A 21,481-nucleotide genomic window follows, 5' to 3' on the forward strand; every position below is an offset into this window, starting at 1 on the left:
GACAACTGCAGAGAGAATGAGTGGGGTAGGCAAGTGTCAGGGATCCCCCTAACAGACAGCTGAGATAGAAAAGTCACCCAGCAAAGGTTCCTTCCACATACAGGCTGGCAATTACTCTGAGGAAGCATAAGACAAAGCTCCGCTGAGAAGGTCCCTTGGCACATGACACTCCATCCAGAGGTTGACCTCCAGGCTCCTCCTCCAGCCACAGAGCTGCAGACTCGCACCTCCCGGCTGCAGGGGATCCAATTGCAGCTCCCCTCAGCCGACTTAAAAACTGGAAAAGAGCAGGTGCATGAAGAGCCTCTGAAGCACCACCACTCACTGGACCACCCCCTTCCCACAGTGTGTAACTCACCGTCCTAGACCTGGGGGTGACCCCACTTGGGAGTCCCCAGTCCTTGAGGCCCCCAAGAAAGAAGCAAGCCAGAGAAACAAGCAAAGGAGCAGGTCCAGAGCAGAAGCTCCATTCAGGTGATGTTCCTGAGCTCTGCTGTGGCTGGAGCAAGGCTGCCAAGTCGCAAGGCTTCACCAGGAGGCTCCCAGGCCATGGGGACGGCGAGGAGGTGGGAAAGCAATGAGCTAACCAGAGTCCTCCCTCTCTCAAAGGCACTATGTGTTCCAGGCAGTGGAGACAATGGAACAAGGCACTTTGGGACCAGCCAAGATCAATGGGGTGCCAGTCAGGCTGCCCCTGCAAACATAGAGAAAAGCACGGACACCAGCCGGGGGTGGCAGCAGCTAGTCTGCAGGGCACTGAGAAGACACCTGCTTAGATAAGGAGGAGGGGTATGTGTAGTTCATTAAAACAAAAGTAAGAAGCACATTGCCAGTGTGTTCTCTGAATGTGTGTGTGTGTGTGTGCACACGTGTGTGTGGGCACACACAAGTTGGGGATGGGAGATTGCAAGGGGAGATGAATCGTGGGTCTCAATGGCAGGAGTAAGATTTAGAGTTGAATAGAATGTATCTAAGAGATTACCTCATGCACTATCACGTCTAATCTTATAATCCCAAACACAACATCCTTCACCAACAGATATGAGTGTCTGCTTAAATCCTAGCAGCAACAGAAAACTTACTACCTCCCAAGGAACCCATTTCTCTGCTGGATGGCTCTACTGGAAAGCTCTTCCTGGGCCTGCACCCAAATCTGATGATCCCCTAAAACCACTCGCCCGTAGATTTACTCTCCATCCTACACATGCTGGAAAACCATGATTATGGCCCCTCCCACAGCACTTCATAATTTCCTGACAAAATGAGCATCCTCAAATCCTTAATCGAGTTCCCATGAGTGTGGTTTCACCCTCCTCTAGATGAATTCAAATTTACCATTGAATTAAGAATTACGAAATCCTAATGCTGCAGATGTGGTCTGAACTCTTGAGGTCTGAACCCCACATCCAGGATGGTATTGTTCTTAGAATGCTGGGGGTTCAGCTCAGGGGTGGAATGCTTGCTTAGCAGGCATGATGCCCTGGGTTCCATCCCCAGAACAGAAGATGAAGAAGATGGAGGAGATGGAGGAGGAGGAGAAGGAGGTTGTTAAGTGCCCCAGGAGGGGGAGAAAGAGGAGGGGGAAGAGGAAGGGGAAGAAGAAGGGGAAGAGGAGGGGGAGGACAATAATAAAAAGGAAAAAACTCCTTAGAACGATATGGCATAGTTACCTTATATTTTCTTATACTTGTTCTCATTTATTTATTCAAGCAACATGTATTAGCTACCTACTATATGCCAAGCAATAAGACAGGTACAAGGGATACTGGGGAAAATGCCATACCATCTTTGTGCTAAAGGAGACAGCCAACTTAGAGAGATTAAAACAAAATCAGAAAAAAATATGGGAAAAATAACATGCTGCTAATGGGGTCTTTTAGGAGTTTTAACTGAAGGCACCACCCCAGTGGGGAAGGAGGAATCCAGGAAAGGGAGACACGTCAGGTAACTTAAAGCAATGCAGGGCTCCTGACAACAGCCATGGTGAAATAATGGGGTACGGATATTCCCACCCACCTTAAACAACTAATAAACTGGACAGAAGGCATGAAACTGCTTTAGATTAGACCCCAGGCCATAGTACTGTAATCCTTGCAAATAAAAGAGGCGAGTGCTACTAAAGCCAGCTGACTGCCTTGGAGGCAACTTCCAGAGGGCAGGTCCAGAGGAGGACTCCAAGTGGAATTCAAGGGTCTCACCAAGAGGAGGAAACAGAAATAAGAGCTCATACAGCTAGGATTTTTAGTATAAAATGCCAGAAAAGAAGGGTCTGTACAGAAAGAATTCAGAGAGACCTGCAGAAGAGTCCCCTGGAACACCTGACTGATCTGCACACTTGGGGGTGAAACTCCACAAGACCGGGAGAAGAACCACTGAAAAGCAATACACCAATCATCTGTGGAGCACACTCAAGTCCCGAAAGAGCTCACATCCCCCTATGAGAGTGAAGAGATCTCAGAGGGCATGGGGTAGAGTCCTCAGAAGGGTGTTGCCTTAGCAGTGAGGCTAAATTAGCCCTAGACTGTAAGTATGAAACTGATCCCAAGTCATTTAAATGCATACCGGAATAAAGTCAAATACTATTTAAAGAAATATAACAAAACCCAACATCCATCAACATCAAATTCATAATGTCTGGCATCCAATCAAAAATTAGCAGGCATTCAGAGAAGCAGAAAAATGGCCTATAACCACAAGAAAAATCCGTCAGTAGAACACACCCCCAAAATGACAGAGATAATGAAACTAGCAGACAAAGATGGAAAACCAGGTGCTGTAAATATTCCCCATATGCTCAAGGAAGAATAAACCAAAACATGATGAGGAAAGACAGAAAATACATCAGAAAGACTCAGATGGTCTATGAAAGACAGGAGACACAATATCTGAAGTGAAAATATTCTGGAAGGGTCTGAATCAGATTAGATACTGCAAAAGAAAAGATCTGTATAAAAAGGTAACAACAGAAACTATGCAAAATGAAGCTCAGAAAGAAATAAAACTGAAGAAAATTAACAGAGCCTCAGAAACCCATAGGATAATACCAAACAGTCTAATATCCGTATAGTTGGCATTCTAAAAGACAGAGGAGCGGGAGTGGAAAAAATGTAAAGAAACAGTGGCTGGCTGGGCGTGGTGGCACACACCTGTAATCCCACCAACTCAGGAAGCAGAGGCAAGAGGATCCCAAGTTCAAAGCCAGCCTCAGCAACTCAGCAAGGCATGAAGCAATTTAGTGAGAGCCTGTCTCAAAATTTAAAATTTTAAAAATCAGGGAGAGAGGGGAGGGACTGGGGATGTGGCTCAATGGTTAAATGCCCCAGATTCAAACCCCATTGCCAGTGGGGGAGGGGGTGGAACAATAGCTGAACAAATTGTTACATTTGCTGAAACAATGCAAGATGGGGGGTGCATTTCAGCAAAGTAGATCACACCCAAGACAATGAGAAATGAGAGCCTTTGAGAGGGAAAAGGGAAGGGAGAATCGCAGATAATATGGCATTACAGAAACAAGGACAAGGGTAGATCTAACCGGGGACCAGTGAGCCTGGACAGGAGCAGATGGCAGCTCCAAGGAGGCTCTGAAAGCCTCAGTCCTTTGGCCTCACGTGGTAAGCCAACAGGTCAGCTTGTCCTGGAAAAATGCAAATGATTTTTTGAGCCTAATGTCAGACTTTGCAGTTTTCCTAAATAGAAGGATCCAGAGAACAGAAGAGAGGTGGATCCAGCTGTGACCTCTGAGTCTTCAGGCTGCTCTTCCCCCAACCACAAGGACAACCCAAGGATGGACCCCATGTGGAATAAAAATAGAAGTGACAGAAATATTTTACCCATCTGAGAAGGTTCCTCTCCCCACAATTCCTGTAATGAGAACTCTTAAACCAGAAAGGATCTCAGGTATCAGAACCCCTCACTTTCCAGTGAAAAAAATCGAAGGCGCAGAGAAGTGACAAGACTGCCCAAGGCCAGTCAGGGTCCTGACTCCCATGGACTGCTCTTTCCACCGACTCCACTTGTTACAGCCCCACAGTGCTCTGGCACTCCATGCCGCTCTGGACAACGTCATTGTCTGTGTGTGTCTACCTGTGTCTGTCTCTAAGGACAGGCCCAGCATCAATGAGCTCCCGAATTGCCATGGAGTAGGTGTTCAATACAGTCCCTCTCATGTGCACTGAGCCAAAGGTGATTGTCCACCTGACTCTGGGAAAGGGAGGAAGAAATGAGGTCTTTCTGAAGATTTGAGGCCAGACCTGTGTCTAGTCAGTCGTCTGCCAGAGGACAGAGAAACAGAGACAGGCACAGCAATACAGAGAGGACCCACTAACTCTGCTCTAAAGTTGTTACCAGGCAACTCCTCAAGAGGCAAGGATGGGGGTGGGGGTGCTGACATTCCTCTGGCCTCTAAATCCTGCTTCCCTTATCAGATTGGCCCTAAGCCATGCACTGTGCTTGCCACCCCCTCCTCCAGGCAGGCGCAGGGGAGGAAGAGGAAATGAACTTGAACTTTCCTTCTTTCCCCCCTCCCCCAATACAGGCTCTGGGTTGGGCAACACTTCTTCCCAGAGGTTAAGAATGAGTAAATTCTTGGGCTATTCCTGGAGTCTCGATTTTTATCATCCTTCCATTCTGGTCAATTCTCAAAGGCCAGAGGCCAAGAATGCCAGAGAGATCTGAGCCGGCCCACCAAACCTAAAATAACCCCACACGTGCCTCTCTCAAGTCCTCTTGGATTTGGCCATTTGGGGTGCATGTTTTCTTACAAAGCTGCCCACAGGCCCTGTGATGTCCCCTCTCACACAGGGAGCCAGGAGCTCTGAGGTACTCTTGGGGTTGCTGAGGAAGGTGGGAGCAGGTATGGATGTGGCAGAAGGATAGAGGAGACAGAATGCAGGTCAGGACTAGGACACCTGGCTCCTAGCTCCTCTGCTCACCTGCCCAGAGATCCCAAGAAAACCAGCCTCGGTTTCCTCAGGCATGAGACTTCCAAGCAGCTGCCTCCTCTTCCCTCAACTTCCTCTCCACCTCCTTTGGGTAAGAAGGCATAATTCTCCACTCCCAGAGCTGTGGACACTTTCATAAAGAACTCCAGACCTAACAGAGATCCCTGCCTCCTCCCCAGAGACATCTCAAATCCTGTGATTATGAAGATGGATGGTAAAGCCAAGCAAGCACTGCGTCCTGGGGAAAGAGATGCCCTCAGGGACACAATTCTTTTTAGATCATATGTGTAGTATTCCTTCATTCAAAAAGTATCTGAGAGGTTGGAGGTGCAGCTCAGTGATGGAGCACGCCTAGCATGCACCAGGCCCTGGGTTCAATCCCCAGAACCACACACACACACACACACACACACACACACACACACACACAGAGTCCACCAGGTGCCATCAATGAGAAAACAGGAAAAGCATCAGAGAAGAGACACTCAAGGCCTCTGTTCTTCAGAAGGAATAGAGACCACAAGAGAGACTTAGGCAAGACATTAGAAATACTCCTACCCCTCTTGGAAAAACAATCTCTAGCCTAATGAGAAAGCTAATAAATAAACAGAAAATAAAACAGTGATTACCAGATCCTGGGAAAGGTGGTTACCAAGCACAGGGTACTGCTGGATAGGAGGACTAATTCCTAATGTTCTTTAGCACCATAGAGCAACCATGGTGGACAACAATTAATTGAATATTTCAAAAAAGCTAATAGAGAAGATTCTGAATATTCTTAAAACAAAGAAATGATAAAAGTCTGAGGTGATACATGTGTCAATTTCCCTGATCTGATCATTATATATATGACAGACATATTCAAGTGCCCCACTGTACTCCATAAATATGTAGAATTACTATGTATCAATTAAAAATAAAAGTGTAGCTCAGTGGTACAGCATATGCTTAGTATGCTCAGGACCCTGGGTTTTTAAGGAGAAGGAAAGAAACTCTGGTGCCATCAGAAAATGCCAGTGAAGTTTACAAAAGTCCTGAGCCCAGGAGTCAGCTCTGTTTGTCATGCTGGGGAGTGAGGAAGGTGGAGATGGCTGCAGGGTCTCAGAAACACAGAGAAGGCTAGCACCACTGGGTTTAGAATGTGGCAAAACTGAGGCTTTAGTTCCTGATGCAAATCGTGACTATATTAAAGACATTCAGTAAAACCACCAATACCACCAAGCAGCACCTTCTGAAGTGTTCCTTTAAAGCTGCCCCATCTGCCCCACGAAGGCCCATGAGCATTTCCTGGCAGTAACTGGCAAGCTCTGGAAGAAGGTGAGGAACCCCTGTAGCTACTCCATTGAAAATTTTGCAGAATAAAAAGCTTTGGGAACTAGAGGCAACACTGGGCAAGATAAGGAAGGAAGCCAGGAGTCTAGGGGTGACCCACCCCTCCTGTGAACCCCATCTTTAAAATGCCTTGCAAGGCTGCTGCCACGGCTGGAAACAGACTGCCTTCCTAAGAGGCGGTGGCATTTCAAGAGAAGACTCCTGAGGATCAGATTCCAGAAGAAAGAGCACCGAATAGCAGACTTTCAGCCAGCTCCAGACTGTGATTTGGCCCAGGAAGTTTCTTTCCAGATTTGAAACTCTCTGCCTTCTTCCTACCTTCATCCACAAATATTCGAGGGCTTCCTTGGGTCAGGCAATCTTCTAATGGGGATCTGCTAGATCCGTAGGCCATCCTCCCCAACAGACACTAATGGTTGGGTTGGGGGTGGCATGAGGCAGCATTCCCTGTTCACCTTCTGCAACTGACTCCATCCCCACTGCCCTGAAGGTGCACAGAGATGGAGCAGCCCTCATGTGTGAGCTGGAGACCCGACCCTGCCTTTCCGATCTTCTTCCTCCCACTAACCCACAGCCAGAGTCAGAGCACAAAGCTCATCACACATGGTTTAAACAGCACCTGCGACCCACTAAAGGAGAAAGGCCATGCGTGCTAGAGTCTCCTTCCACCTCTTCCCTTGCCCAGAATCAGGGGCTCATACTCAAGAGCCATCAGATGAAGGGCAAATCCCATCTCCACCCAACCAGATAGCACATGAACCTAAGAAACCAGGTTGTCAGCCTGTCCCCCAGAACTGGGAACAATTCTATGGCTTCCCAATTTGACATAAGTGTGTCCTACAATTAATATTACTATCCCAGAGGTGAGCACCCAGCAGGAGTATTCACAGGGAAGACAATGTATATGGTTCAGGTCCTCCAACCCCAAGACTCTGAATGCTTCTCACGTGCTTCATGTTCATCTGAATATCAGGATGTGAGCTCCTGGGAAGAAGAGATCCACTCTGCCTGATCTTTTCCAAACTGCAATGCCTGGGCCAAGAGCAGGCTCAGAGCACCCATCAATTCACCCAGCCCTGGTATTTCTAACTTCCCTCTCAGTGACCATAGTATGGTCCCTCTGGGAAAGCCACACCCATATTCCAGAGATGCTGCCTCTGCTGCTGTGTCCTTAAAGAGCAGTACTCAGAGCCCAAGGCATAGTCCAATGAGCATCCTCAGGGGAAGAAAGACCATCCTTATCCTTAAGGGACCTCCAAATTTGTCAAACAACTTTGACTTATTTGGATAAGCAGTGGGTAAGGTGGACAATGGAACTGGGTACCATCATTCTTTATGTCCATTAAGATGTGACTTTTCTGGGAAGTAAGACTCCCCAGGTGGGTCAAGGCAGGCATCTCCTTTGAATTTTACATAGAGGGCTCTGTCTGTATATATAGCAATTTTTCCCCAAGTACTTGGGATTGAACCCAGGACCCTTCATCACTGAGCTACATCCCCAGTCCTTTTAAGTTTTCACTTTGAGACAGGGTCAAAGTTGTCTGGGTTGACCTCAAACTCTTTCCTCCTGCCTCAGCCTCCTCAGTCACTAGGATTTCAGGTGTGCACCACCATGTCCAACTATCTGTAACAATCTTACCCCTTCCTGCATGGCTTGCTGCCTTCAGAGCCCACTCCTGGGTGCCAGAGATGCTGTGGGAATAAGCCTTATAAGGAAACAAGAGAACTAGATAAAACAGTCAGTAGCCACAAACAGAAAGGGTTGACAATTTATCCAATCCTGCATTTGGCTAAAGCTCTCTTATTGCACAGAGCACCTAGGCCAAAAGCTGTCTCAGCCTTTAAGCAATCAAAGTGCTCAATAATTATTTGCTGATTAACCAACATTATGTTCTTTCAGGATGCTGAAGTTTGACCCATCCATCCTCATAGCCATGGAGAACCAGAAATAATGGGGAGATAGAGCAGAGAAGTTAAGAATCAAAGAGGGCCTCCTGGGTCTCTGCTTATGAGGAGTTGACCTATCTTCCTCAAACTAGCAAACTCTCATTTGGAGCAGTCTGAGGACCTCCATCCAGTTTTTCCAATTGCTTGGCCAAAAGGAGTTGCTGAGGTTTCTGGTCTTGCCAAATTGCTCAAAGGTTTGCAGAGTCAGCTTTGCATGTTTCCATCATCATTGAGCACTGTAAATATGAAGCCTCTAAGGTGATTAGATATCATTAACCCTGCAGCAAAAGCACAATGCTGACATCCCCAAATCACCCAGATGCATCAGGGACATTCCTGAGTGTGGCACCAGGCCACACTCCCTCCTGTTCCACAGTTTTCACCAACTCCCTCTCTAAGCTACATCAGGCCTCCCACAGTGGGATCATGGAGGAGGAGGTGGAAAAAGAGAAAGAGAATGGCCAAGAGGCTGTGCCACGGGGTGCAGAATGCTTACCGCCACAAAGCATTTCTTTTCCAAAAGATGCTGAAAGGGAGCAGGGAGAAAATAAAACACTTTGGGTTTTCAAATGTGAAAGCCCACTTTGGTTTGTTCTAATTTGATGAATGCACAAACCACCAGGCAGATGACAGGCAAAAGAACACTCCTGTGCTGGGAGAGTGTTTTCCATCAGGTCCAGTGAGCAGGGTTGGGGCGGCTGTTTGATGAATGACCAGAGCCAGGGAGAACTTCTCCACCAGCAGCTCCCTGACAGCATCCTCAAAACTGGGACTTAGGGATTTATTAATGCCCCATTTCTCACTCTTTTCCTGCTTCCTCCTGCCTTCTGGCCATTGGTGACATTTCACAGAGAGGGAAGAGCTACCAAGGAAGGGCATGAAAAGAGAAAATTATAAAAATGAACACCTTGCGGGAAGTCAAAATGTCAAGTCCACCATGAGTTCCTGAGAAGAAAAAGGTAATGTGCATCTCACAGACCCAGGCACTCCTGTTCTACATGTGAAGTTCCTAGGGGGTGGGAGGGAAGCCTGGAGCATAGCAGGTGCAGTATTTGTTGGCAAATCAATGAGTGGAATTCCAGCAGTGGCCTGGACCTGGAGTGGCCAGCTATCTGTGTTAAAGATCTGTCACTCACAGACTCATATTTTTCAGAAATGCCATGAAAATTAGCAGGGATACCAAGAAGCCAAGCTCTTGGCTCTTTGCTTTCAGAGGCCAGGAATATTCAACTTAGATGGTTCAAGGAGACCTAGGGCCACAGACGCTATTACAAAGTCTAAACCTCTGCTGGCACTAGCCCTATACATACACAGAAAATCTACCTCAAACAGCACTTCTAACCAACATGAAAAGTGAGTGTCCTGGCCAGGCATGGTGTTGCACGCCTGTAATCCCAGCAGCTTGGGAGGCTGAGGTAGGAGCATCACAAGTTCAAAGCCAACCTCAGCAACTTTAGCAAGACCCTGTCTCAAAATAAAAAGGACTGGGGATGTGACTCAGTGGTTAAGTACTCCTGGGTTCAATCCCTGGTACAAAAAAAAGTAAGTACCCTACCCTTGCCAATATCTGTGGTTGGCCTATCTGGGGCAGAGTAGGCTGGGAAGAAAGGGGAATTACAGTTTTCCTAAGACCTGTGGGGACTATTTGCAAAGATTCCAGTTCTCGGACATCTGGGCAAGAGAGGGGTTGCACATCCATCCCCTCTCATCCCTGAACACACACCCTTGGATATGGAATGGCCATTCTGCCACCAGAGGAGCTGTCTCTTCCACCCCTGGAGCTCCACTGGTCCTGAGATTTGCTTTGGCCAGCAGTAGATGGATACTGTGTTTGGGAGGCTTTCAAGTCCAGACCTTACAAGAAGATGATTCCGTTTTCTCCTAAAAGGCTAGTGTCCTTGACAGTGAAAAGCCAGAAGGGGGAAAAAGGCCTGCTGACTCTCTTGCACCATCCAGTCCCTGCAGAGCCACTAGCTGACGGTTACTGCATTAATGAGCTCAGGAGTGACCAGCTGAGCCCAGACTAAAGGTGAGTAAATGAAAGCCACAGCATAGCGGGCAAATGAAATGGCGAGTATATGAATCCAATAAATTATGGGGTGCTCTGTTGTGCTTCATAGATAATTGATTTTAAAAACCCATTCAGCAGGGCTGGGGATGTGGCTCAAGCGGTAGCGCGCTCGCCTGGCACGCGTGCGGCCCGGGTTCGATCCTCAGCACCACATACAAACAAAGATGTTGTGTCCGCCGAGAACTAATAAATAAATATTAAAAAATTTAAAAAAAAAAAAAAAAAAAAAAAACCCATTCAGCAAGTCTAGGTGGCCACTGAAAAGAATAGGTCATTCTCATGTGGAAAGATGACTAAAGAAGTTGAAGAAGAAGAAGAAGTCCAATACAATTCTATCTGCAGAATTGAGAACATAACCAGGTGGGTGGCTAGATGCTAGTTTAGCATTACAATATCTGAAATGAATAGAAACCAAAGTATTAACAGCGATTATCTCTGAAGGGCAGGATTATGGGAGATTTTCCTTTCTATAATTTATGTAACATTTGAATATTAAAATGAGTTTTATTTTTGTAACAGAAAGATGCTTTTTAAAAAATTCATGTTTCCCAAAACATCCCTTTTACATCCTCATTCCCCTGCTCCCCACTGCCAGCCTCCTGAACCTAAGCTGCTCCAGGAAGCATTCAAGGTACCCGCGATCAAGGACCCCACACTCTGTCCAGCCATACCTCTCACTCTTCACCTGGGCTTATGCTCCCCTCCCCCCAACTCCAACCTCAGATTTTCACCCCCCAAAATGCAACCAGGCAAAGAGCCCCTTTCCTTCACCTCCCCAAATCCCAGCCCTCCCTCCAGGCTCTGATCTGTCTCCCCTGAGTTCCTCTACAGATCCTCAGAAACAATTCCACTGCCCTTGCCCTTGACTGAACAGTGGCCTGTGTTATTCTCCCTGCACTGCCGGTACAGACCACTCCTTACAGACACCCGCTAACCAGCCACCACCATCCCCAGCTTCTCTAACAGTGTCAGAGGCAGAGCCAAGACAGGTAGTTCCAAATCCTCTTCCCTCTCTGCCCCTGCACAGCCTGGACAGGGTGAGGACCCCACCCCAACCTGGACCTTCCTCCCCTCCCCCACCCACCTCCAGCAGCAAAGTGCAGAGAGTCAGTATGAATGGCTGTTAATTTAGAGTGACTCACCCCATGGCTGATGCTGTAAGCACTCCGCCTCCCCACCCGCTGGATCCACATGCTGCATCCACACATACGTACATAATGGTCAAACAGATCCACACTCTGGCTTCAAACCTAATTGCCTTCCTGGGGGACACAACAGCTCTTCCTCACTCAGGTCCCTGCAATCTACACATTCAGTTTTTAAACAAAGCTGTTTAGAATCTCCCAGGATTAAGATGAGTGGAAAATTGCAAGCCCAGACCTCTACCTCATTTTCTCTAAAACAAAACATGTCACTCTGCATGCTCACACACCCAGAAACACACTCTATTCAAATCCCACCAGTCAACCTACCCCTCAGAGCCCTGCTATTTATAGGGTTTGACCCAGAAGGGGCCTGGGGCTCTCTGAGGCAGGATATGCTCCCTCTATCCCGGGCACCTCCCCCTCCAGGGTTATTGGGAACTTGAGACCCCCAAGCCTCAGTCTTTATGCTGTGGCAGGTACAAGGGGAGAAGCCTTAGGCAGGGCTGCCAGGTGCCGTGCCCACTGAGGGGACTTCACATCACAGTTATACACTGACCTACTGAGTAGGCACAGGAGGGCCTCTCCGCTGAGTCCCAGAAGAATGCAGGAGAACTCCCACCCACACAAACCCATGTGGGCACACCCAGTCACACACGCTAGGACAGGCACATATGTACTCACCTACACACACAGGTATGCCCACACCCTGTTTCAACCTTGTTCTGGACATACCCCCCAAGATCACTTCCCCTGCCTGTCTACGGTTCCCAGAGGCCTTCTCCTTCGCTTTTTTTTTAATTTTTAATATTTATTTTTCAGTTTTCAGCAGACACAACATCTTTGTTTGTATGTGGTGCTGAGGATCGAACCTGGGCCGCACACATGCCAGGCGAGCGCGCTACCGCTTGAGCCACATCCCCAGCCCTCCTTCATTTTTTTTTTAATATTTATTTTTTTAGTTATTGGTGGACACAATATCTTTATTTTATAGTTATGTGGTGCTGAGGATTGAACCCAGTGCCTCATGCATACAGGTGAGCATTCTACCACTGAGCCACAACCCCAGCCCTTTCTCCTTCACCTTGAACCTGACATGCTCCCCTCGTTGGGAGTGGAAGCAGCATAGACTATATGTGCTGACAGCAACATGTGCACCCTATAATTGGGGGACATGTACATGCAAGTATACATACAGCTCGGGCCACAGCCCACCAAGGTTCTAGAAGCCTGTCCCAAGCAGAGGTAGACATTGTTCTAATTGTACAATAATATATTTATTTTAATTTTTGTTTTTAACCCAAGGAAAGGCCATTTTTCAAATCTGCACAAAGGTGCTATTCAAGTTACTAAGAACCTTACCAAGATCCTGCACCAAAGACCACAGGCTCCTCCAGTCCTCCCACAGTGACAGCCAAACCTTCCCAACAAGTGAGAGAATCCCAGGAGGTACCTACCAAGCTTCCTGAATCTTCAGACCCCTTGGACTGTTTTCCACACAATCCTGTTCCTATCACAAGATCAGATATTTTAACAAATGCTGACCATTGAGAGTAGAGACAGTCACAAGACTCTCAGAAAGCAAGCAAGTGTTCAAAACAGAATCCATTTCCAGCCATCCACCGCATAGGGGATGAAAGGAAGAAGAGAAGGCAGGAGGAGTGTGGTAATCTCAAAAGTGCAGACAATATTAAACAAGGAATAGTTCCTCAAAATCTATATTGGGTCCCAAGGTGTCAACTGAACCACTCAGGGGTGTGACAATGGCTCCCGAGGTCAACAGAAGAACTCCTCCTCTGCCTCCCACTCTCAGAGCCCCAGGCTGGTTCCAGATGAGTTTTTAGTTGTTTGTTGGTCTCTCTGAACTACACCCAGGCACTTTCTCTTTTCATGATGCTGTGGCTACAACCAAAGTTGGAGTTATTAACCTATAGGGCTGGAGTCCAGCCATGGAGCTTTCCAACTCATAACTGCACTGGCAGGGGCAGGAGGCAGAGAGTTCAAATGAAAGTAGCCGCACCAATGAGGCAAGGAGATGGCCACCTGGTGTGGCCATCTCTGTAAACAACCTCTGTGCACCCTTTCATCAGAAATCAGGCCACCGGGTTTACTCATTAACCTCTTTCGTCCGCTATCTACCTCTAGACCAGAGGCAGAGAAGGCATTAGCTGGAGGAAGAGGTATTAGGATATTCCAGAACTAGAAGCCAAAACCCAGGCATGTTCTACCTCCAAAACAACCTACAGCAGAGCTAAAAGGGTCCTTGGCCATGAATCACCCAACCTCCCATTTGCAGGTAAGGAAACAGGACTGAAGAAAGCAATTAATTTGCAAAGGTCACCTCCAGTGAGAGGAAGGAACAGAAGCCAGGATGAGAGCCTCCCTTCCCAGAGCTGGTCATGATTCCAGAGGCCCACAGCATGACAAGAAATGGCAAAGACAAAGCCATGAGAGAGGATAAACTTCCTGTCTGCAAAGTCCTTCACTCAGGTCTCTTTCACTCTAGCTTCAACACAGACTGCAGAACCAAGACAGTCATCTGGCTAGAAATGGTGTGATGTCAGAGGCTGTCTGTCTCCGCAAGGACACACAGGCCTCCTGGGCGGCTCCCCACCAAGTTCTGTCTGGCAGGGCCCACCAGAAGCAGACCCCACAGGATCTGTGATGAGGCAAGAGGTGCTGCACACAGGAGGACCCCATTCTCTTGTCCTCAGGTCCCTCCTTCTCTGCCACCTGACTATCACCAGACTGTGTTTTCTTGGCCTAAGCCCATGTGCCAGGCTCCACTGCTCAGGCCAACTATAGGCGGTGCCCCAAATCCCAGAGCTGTGAGAATGAAAGTGGACACCCATGCAGGTCCCAGGAGGGAGGAATACTCAAAATGAGAGCTCACACATTCCTGCACAGGCAGGCTCTGGGAGGGCCCTGCAGCAGATTCCCAGGGGCTGAGGAGAACGGACCCAATTCTGTAAAAGGCCAGGCACGGAATCTGGGTTGGAATCCCTGCTCACCTAACACAGGAAAAACTGTAAAATGCAAGAGAATGACAGCTACCACACGGGACTATGATGACAGTGAAGTGAGATTTAAATCACAATGTCATATAATTACACTAAATTCACCATGAACATTCGTAAAGGGTCTAAAAACTGGGCTGATGACAAACATGAATAAGTACAAAGCATGGTGGGACAATAAGAAGTACAGGGCCACTCTTGGGCCACCAAATAATCCCTGCTGGAACTCAGACAGGGGACTCTTTAGGCAAAATAAGCCACCAGTCAGTACCATTCAGTTCCCCTCTTTCTCCACCAACCACACTGCTGGGTTCACGGAAGGTAAGAGATTACAAATCACCCAGCAAGGAGAAGCCACAGGATAAAATGTACATAAATTAAAACATAAAAAGGCCCAGGTCTGTAAGCAGCTCCTCCAGGGAGCCTGAATCAGCACCATCCACAGGGGCTGCCAGTAGCTCCAGCCTGCTAGCTCAGCAGGGGCATCGATGCACAAGGGCTAGGAACAAAGACACGCCATCAGCAAGACCCCAGGAGCCTGGAGGAGCAGAGAGGGGTCACTCCTGCAGCAGCCCGGCAAAGAGGAATGGAGACACACAGGACTGGCCTGGACTCCCACAGCTTCGCTCCTGGCCTGCTGGTGAGAGGCCAAGCCACCCTGGCTCCCCAGCCTGTGGGGAGGAGACAGGAAGCAGGAAGTTAAAAGCCTCTCCTGCTTCCCTAAGCTTCCTCCACACAATTGGGGTGGCCAAGAAAGGAACGAAGGGTACTCTCAGTGGTCAATCAGAAACAGTGGAGCTCCAAAGCCCACTTTAAAAACCTTATAAATTCCAAGTCAGTAGAAAGGGCAGAGGAACATCTAGAAAATGTCAGCATCTTATTCTATCCTTCCCAACCCACAGTTAAAGGACAATAAAAACTGACTTCAGTTTATAACACACAGATTTTCAGAGACCCCGGCACATAATGGACCCAGGCTGATACTGACCTTTGTTGTATTTTCTGTAAACACCTTGGCCCCAGAGTATTCCTGCAGGAAAAAAAAAAAAAAAAAATTGTATCACCACTTTGCTATGAAGTCACTCTAGGGTGAATTCTAGAGCAATGGCCACTCTTTGGGGCAGCAGTCTCCCACCAAGACCCCATTGATTCAACAACTGGAAAAGACCAAAAATGGCAAACAGATTCCAGCTGTGGTGCAATTCCACTCAGCTGGTGGTGGGTGCCTAAAGCATTATGAGCAGAACCTGAACCCTGGCTCAGTAGGAAAGACAGCTGCAATAGATTAGTGATGTCTGCTATGGGCTGCTATGGGCAGTTATAGAAGTAACAGTATCCACAATACATATATATAGTCCCCAGGCATCTAATGATATAATATTCTGACCACTCAAAAGAGACCCGAAGTTTCAAGATACATAAAAGTGTGTAACTTCCATGAGACATCGGCTTGATCAACATACACTATGAGGCTGATATAATGGGATGGGCCACAGTGTTGTTTTCCTCCCTACCACATCCAAAGCTACTTTTAATAGCATAGTAGAAAGTAGTGCAAAATGACCGTCAAATGGGAGATAAAACTGCAACAGAAGTTGGAAGGGCAGTTAACTTGGAGTGTGAGGATATATATACAGGAAACACTTGACTCTTCACAGAAACATGACTCCGGAGAAAGCCAAGCCTGTGTGCAAATATTGCTGTGGATGCAAGTGTGGGATTCTGGAAGGTGCAAGGCTTGTTTCTTGAGAAGGTCAGGGGTCCACATTGCCTAGTCCGTGCCTCACAGCAGGGAGTACAGTGAGAACATCAGAAAATCCATGAGCTGGAGGGACTCAGAATCTAGTTGGAGAAATAATGCCCCATGGAAACAGCAAACAGCATCACATTTTTCACAATCACCCAGCTCAGAAGCAGTTTCAAAGTTCCTTTGTGGCCTCATCTGATCAATTCACAAACGGTCTTGGGTCATGCAGGGTCATTCCCTCCTCACCATTTTTCATGGCTGCCCAACCACTCTCCTGACCAAGATTTCCCCTCTTCTCAGATTCAGGTCTCCCTGTCCTTAAGCCCAGGCCTGCTTCTGTAACTCCTACTCAAAACCTGCACAGATTCCAGCCCCCCACCCCAAGGTTGACCAGCCCAGTGCCTGCATTTCTCTTGAATAAATGAATGAATGGACAGATGAAACTCTTTGGCTGGACATTTGAAGTCACACACAATATAACCTCTGTCTACCTATCCAGTCCTTTCTCCAATGGCTTCCCTCCACACAATCCACACACTGGCCCCACTGGGCTACTCATACACCCAAACACCTTCCCAGTGCCTATCCTCAGGCTGATCCTTCCTCCCTCTGCCCAAACTCAAGCCTCCCTTCAGCACTGGCATCCACCACAACCTGTTGCATAAAGTGCTCCTTCTCAATCGGGGCCACTGATCCATGTTTAAACCCACTTGACACTCTTCTCTCAGAAGTTACTCACTTTGTACTTTAAACTGTCATTTTCAAACCCCTTTCCTAGCCCCTTCCTGGATTATACAGCCATGAAGACAAGGACCTTTATCTTTTTTCTTTTTGCATCATCAGAACTTTGCACAGAGCCAGCATGTGCTAACACACACCTGTAATTCAGTTGCTCAGGAGGTTGAGGCTGGAAAATCACAAATTCAAAGTCAGCTTGAACAACTTAGAGAGACCCTGTCTCAAAATAGAAAATAAAAAGGGCTGAGGACACATTTGTAATTACAGAGACTTGGGAGGCTGAGGCAGGAGGATCGCAATTTGTGGGCTGGCCTTGGCAACTTAAGCAAGGATCTCAGCCACTGAGCAAGACACTCACTCGAAATAAAAAATTCGAAAAAAAAAAGGCTGGGAATGTAGCTCAGCTCAGCTCAGTGGTAGAGCACTCCTGGGTTCAACACCCAGTATGGGAAAAAAAGAGAGCTTAGCAAAACTCACATATATATATATATATCACACACGTTAAGCATTTGAAAAATTCACTGAAGAATCACCCAAGGCAAAGTCTGAAAGCCAACAGTCAGGCAAGGGTAGAAAATGCCATAGAAATTCCAAAGAAAAAGGCTCATTTGGGATGGGTGGCCAGGAAAGGCTGAAAAGAGCTATCCATGCATAGAACCTTGAAGGACGGAAAGGAAGGTATGGGAAGAGCATTCCAGGAAAGTGAAGAGTATGAACTAAGGGACAAAAAAAGGAAAGAACAAAGCATGTTTGGAAGATCAGTCTGGCTAGACCCAAGGGTTTCCTAGAGGGAGAAGAGTGGGAGAGGAGCTAGAAGGCAGGCTGGGGCTAGAGGAGAAGGATGCTGACTGCCGGGCTAAGGCATCTGGACCAGATCCATTCCCCCTTAGTCAGTGGGGATGACGACCACAGCAAGCCTGGGGCTCAATGGGAAAAGAAAAGAAGTCTTGTCCTCTCTTGTTCCAAGCATATTAGTCGAGTCTCCCCAGCTAGGTTATAAATAACAGCCTCCATTTACTGCCCACCTGCTGTGTATGAGGCCCTAAGCTACATGCTTCACATACATTATCTCATTGCTCCTTCCCACAGTCCTGAGAACTTGGTATTGTTATCCTTAGTTTGTAAGCTGGAAGCTGAGACCAAAAGAGGTGATGGCCCATGCCTAAGGCCTTACCCACTCACTCATTTGCTTCATAGTCCCGGCGTGGAGGTTACAGAGCCAGAGATGCAGGAGGGCACTCCTATCAGTTAGCCTGGGCCCAAGGGCTACCCATTGATGCTGGCTGCCTCTCTACAACTCCCTTTATTAATCACTTAAGGGCAGCACATATTAAGCACACAGTGGAATCTTAATAAGCACACCACACTGAACACAGAATGGTGGTTGCCAAGACCTCGGAGGAGTGGGAAACAGGGAATTGTTGTTTAATGGACATAGTTTCAGTTTTGCAAGATGAAAAGTTCTGGAGATCTGTTGTGCAATAATGTGTGTTCTTTTTGGGGGGAGGGTACCGGGGATTGAACTCAAGGGAAGTCGACCACTGAGCCACACTCTCAGCCCTATTTTGTATTTTATTTAGAGACAGCTGAGTTGTTTAGCGCCTTGGTTTTTGCTCCACCCACCCGGCTTTACTGTGTTCTCAATGCTACCAAACTGTTGTACATTAGAGCCCTTAAAAAAAGGTTAAGATGGGCTGAGTGTGGTGGCACAGGCCTGTACTCCCAGTGACTTTCGAGGCTGAGGCAGGAGGATCACAAGTTCAAGATCAGCCTCAGCAACAGCAAGGCCCTAAGCAACTTAGTGACAACTTGTCTCAAAATTTTAAAAAAAAAGGTTAAGATGGTACATTTTACCTTGTGTTTTTTGCCATAATTAAAAGCCTAATGTAAATAAAACACATTTAATTGTTTGTCTGGCTGCTGATAACATACTATTAATTATGTGATGCTGGAAGAGACCCTAGAAACTTTTTAACTCAATATCCCTCTAAATCAAAGAGTTGGAAAGGGGAGGTAGACTGCCCAAGGTTGCACAAATAAAGCTAAGACAAGGCTCAATACAGAAGCAGGAAAGAGAGGCGCATGGCATGAGGGGTCAGAAGCCATGAGTTCAAGTTTTGCTTCTCTCTTAATGAGTTTTTTGACCTTAGAGAAGTTTATTCCCTCTAAGCCTCATTTTTATAACCTATGAGAAGGCAACTAAAATAACATACTTCACAAGGATATGTATGAATCAAATAAAATTAAATACAGCTAATGTGCAGTGAATATACTGGCCAACTATAAATGACTTTATAAACACTCATTATTCTTATTAATATGAAATCTCTGTTCACAGATTTAAAGAGCCCTACCAGAAGATTAAAACCTGATAAGTCAAACAAACAAAAACCCCACTCCATTCTGGAACACTTTCAACAGTTCACCGCCTTGTGCATAGCAGGTCTTCCACGAGTGAGAGTAGAACTGAATTATACCTCAGGTTCTGTTCACCCGGATCCTCTTCCCCCTCTTACAGTCAACCTACATACAGCCAGTTATATCAGCCATGCTGGGACCAGGCTGAGGGTAGGAAGCTGGGGTGATTGTCTGCCTCTCTGGCTGCATTCCTCAGCTAAATATAAATGATTTGTCCAGTCCATTGTTTGAAATTATCCATAATCCCTCTCCTCCCCTCCCCATTCATCATGATGGCAGGCTGACTGTACATCTTTATAGCAAAAATATACATACAAAACCTTCACTCCAGCTATTTTTAGTAAAGAAAAGGGAAGTGTCAGGTACACATGGGTCAGAGCATGAGTCCCTAGTCTCCACTAATCTAGGAAAGCTTCCTGGAGGAGGAAATGCCTGAGTTGCCCCAGTGAAGGGGACAGCTGCAGGTCAGAAAGGCATTGTCACAACAAATCAAGAAATTTGGTTCCCTGAACAGAGCCTAGAAAGCTCCTGCTTTCTTATCCCACTTTAGAGGGGGATGAGGAGGAAAGGTCGGGATACCCAGGAGATCCCATATTACCCCAAGACTGTCAACTTCCCTAGATGCTATAGACATTCCGGGAAAGATGCAGAAAAAAATAGAGCAACACCTTAAAGACAGAGATCCCAAATTCTAGTTCCAACATGCACAACTACAAATACTAGTCTCATAAGCTAGTGGCTTATTTGGACTTTTTTTTTTTTAACCACAAGAAAGTTTTTAAAAGTCCCAAACTTGAGTGCACAGATGGGCTGCATCTCGGACCTAGGGACGTGCCAAAGCCCTGTCACTCTGAGTGCCGATCTGCCAGCAGTGGCCCAAGGAGTGATTGGGGGTACCCAGGAAGCTGCAGGCAGTATCCCAACCTGCCCCAAAGGTCCTGGCCCTCTCTATGTGCCCTGTATGAACTGTCAAGCCAGTCTACTGGACCCTTGACCGCTCCGAGGGTGTCCCTTTCTGCTGCATCCTACGAACCTCCCATCCCTTCCCCTGGGCTTCCGTTGTCCACTCTCCTGCAACCCCATTCCCGAAGGTCTTCCTCCGAGCCTCTCCCTTGGCAGACTCCTGTCGGCTGAGTGACTGGGCTCCGCACGCACCTTCCCGCCCCCCTCTCGCGGCGCCTGCCCCATTCCTCCTCCTCTCGCCCCACTGTCGCCCAGCCCACACCGCCTCCCCAGAGTACCGCCTCCTCGGGACGCCCCCAGCCGCGTCCCCCCTCTCGGGACCGGGTGGGAGGCTTGCCTGTCCAGCTGGGCACCAACCCGAGCCCCCGCAACTTTGCGCCTCGGGAGCCTCGCGCCGCCGCCCGCCGCCCGGCCGCACTCACCGCGCTCACCGGAATGTGGCTCCCGGCTCGGCTCGCGCTCCCGCACCACCGCCGCCGCCGCCAGCGGAAACGGGGGGCGGGGCCGGAGCGGGGGCGGGGCCTTCCCGGGAACGCCGAGGCCGCGGGCGGGGCGGGGCCAGCAGAGGGGCTGGAGCCCGGTGCCGGGGAGCGCGCGTGGGAAGAGTGCGCCGCGCTAGCCGGGAGCCGCCACTCGGGCCAGGGGGAGGGCGCCCCGGAAAGCGCGGAGTCGAGAGCGGCCACCGGAGCCCGCTCCTCCACCACCCCGTCCGGGTCCCCAGCCTTAGAGCTGGAAGGAGGCCAGGCCCGGCCAGGAGCGCCTCCCTCTGAGGGCTCCGGAAGACTCCCTCCGGATTCCCCGACCGGCCGCTCCCCCGAGGTGTTACTACGGCGCCTCCCCCTGCCCGGATCGGGCCTGGCCGCGCCCTTGCCCGGGTTGGGGAGAGGGAGGGCAAGGCCTGCTAGGTGGCGCTCCTGGGCTCCGCGCCCACACAACACCCCGAGGCCGCCTGGGCCAGGGTCTCAGCTTTCCCGCTCGTGCCAGTCTGTCTGGCCTCACCACCCCCACCCCACACCGAAGAAATCCTCCCCTGGTATTTCGGGCGCACTATTTGAGGTGTTGACAACGCGGGTGTGTATTAGATACTGCCCCGAGATACCCTGTTGGAGGAGCCGCTGCCTCCCCAGGAGCTAGAGGCCTCCAAGTGTTGGTAAAGGGCACTGTGG

General features: G+C 48.4%; 1 protein-coding gene across 3 annotated transcripts in view; it reads right to left on the reverse strand.

Moving 5' to 3' along the window:
* Tspan9 (tetraspanin 9) overlaps positions 1-20,837 on the reverse strand; it is a 198,254-nt gene extending 177,417 nt beyond the window's left edge. Inside the window, exons 1-2 of one of the 3 annotated variants that reach the window (XM_046423358.2) lie at positions 20,738-20,837; positions 15,438-15,479 (exon numbers count right to left, since the gene is read on the reverse strand). The gene's annotated coding sequence lies outside the window, so the exon portion shown is untranslated. The other 2 variants (XM_046423360.2, XM_046423363.2) reach the window with 2 other exon arrangements.
* Between the last annotated feature and the right edge of the window lie 644 nt (positions 20,838-21,481).

Source organism: Marmota monax, unplaced genomic scaffold, assembly GCF_021218885.2.
Source record: "Marmota monax isolate L192 unplaced genomic scaffold, Marmota_monax_Labrador192_F-V1.1 WCK01_AAM20220418_F8-fsc00356, whole genome shotgun sequence".
NCBI classification, from domain to species: Eukaryota; Metazoa; Chordata; class Mammalia; order Rodentia; family Sciuridae; genus Marmota; species Marmota monax.